Source organism: Pundamilia nyererei, unplaced genomic scaffold (assembly GCF_000239375.1).
Source record: "Pundamilia nyererei isolate P.nyererei 1_Seehausen unplaced genomic scaffold, PunNye1.0 scaffold00175, whole genome shotgun sequence".
NCBI classification, from domain to species: domain Eukaryota; kingdom Metazoa; phylum Chordata; class Actinopteri; order Cichliformes; family Cichlidae; genus Pundamilia; species Pundamilia nyererei.
This window is the reverse complement of record NW_005187576.1, coordinates 1,234,705-1,235,771: the sequence shown is the minus strand read 5'-3', so window position 1 is coordinate 1,235,771 and position 1,067 is coordinate 1,234,705. Positions and strand designations below refer to the sequence as shown.

The 1,067-nt window shown below is 37.4% G+C and overlaps 1 protein-coding gene across 3 annotated transcripts in view; it reads left to right on the top strand.

Moving 5' to 3' along the window:
* The window catches only part of fhip1b (FHF complex subunit HOOK interacting protein 1B), a 32,648-nt gene that overhangs the window by 5,740 nt on the left and 25,841 nt on the right, over positions 1–1,067 (top strand). The gene's annotated exons all lie outside the window — the stretch shown is intronic.

The window sequence follows — 1,067 nt, the reverse complement described above, 5'->3', positions numbered from 1 at the left end:
TTTTTTTTTTGTTTTTTTTTTAAACTTAGGTATGAACTTATACAAAATGCAGCAAGATATTTATAAAAAAAACAGTTTTATTGATTACAAAATACGCTTTACCGGATTCATATCGGTATCGGCAGATATCCAAATTTCTGATATCGGTATCGGACATTAAAAAGTGGTATCATGCCATCTCTAGTCTTTAGGCACTTGATTACTAGCAGCTTGTCACATAAACACATAATCTGTTCCCATTTCTTTATTTCTTTGAATCTATGAAAAGTGCCAATGATAACACAGTTCAACAGGTACAGCATGTTTTGAACCAACAAGGAGATTTCAGAAGAGCTAAAACAGGACCTGAGCGATGCATCTGGCACTTCATTTGATACGTCTACTGTTTGCTGAAGCCTCATCAGAAATGGTCTCAGTGGAAGGGGGGCTGTCAAGAAGTTATTCCTAAGGAAGGGAAAGGGGGAGAGAACACTAAGGTATATCAATTACACAAGAACTGGACTGAAAATGCATGACAACAGCGATGAATCCAAATTTGGAGGTTTTAGTCAAATTGTTGTTAGGGGTGCCCAATGTAGTCTCAATATTATATAACAGTTTTTCAAGGAAATTTGCAACAGCGATATTTTTGCTCACATATATAATAAAAACAAAACAAAAACCAGAACATTTTTAATGGTGATTGCAGTTGCTAGGATGCTGACATTTGGGAGTCCTTATATTGATACTATCATAAGCATAAATATTAGCATGAATCCGTAGTAATGGTCTACAGACATCTGTAAAACACTGTGGAGGCTCTGGCATGGTTTGGGACTGTGTGTGATTGGCAATGACTTGTTTTTCAGCATGACAGTGATCCCGAACACAATGCTAATGCAGTAAAAGCATACCTGGATAGAAAAACGCACAATGGAAAACTATCAGTCATGGACTGACCCCTCCAGAGTCCCTCAACATCTCTCAAGCAATGCCGGATCATCTTGACAGAGATCTAATTAAAAGGCACTCAAAGAAAAGCTTGAATGCACTTCTAGAAGCCTGGAAGACTATTGCTGAAGATAACT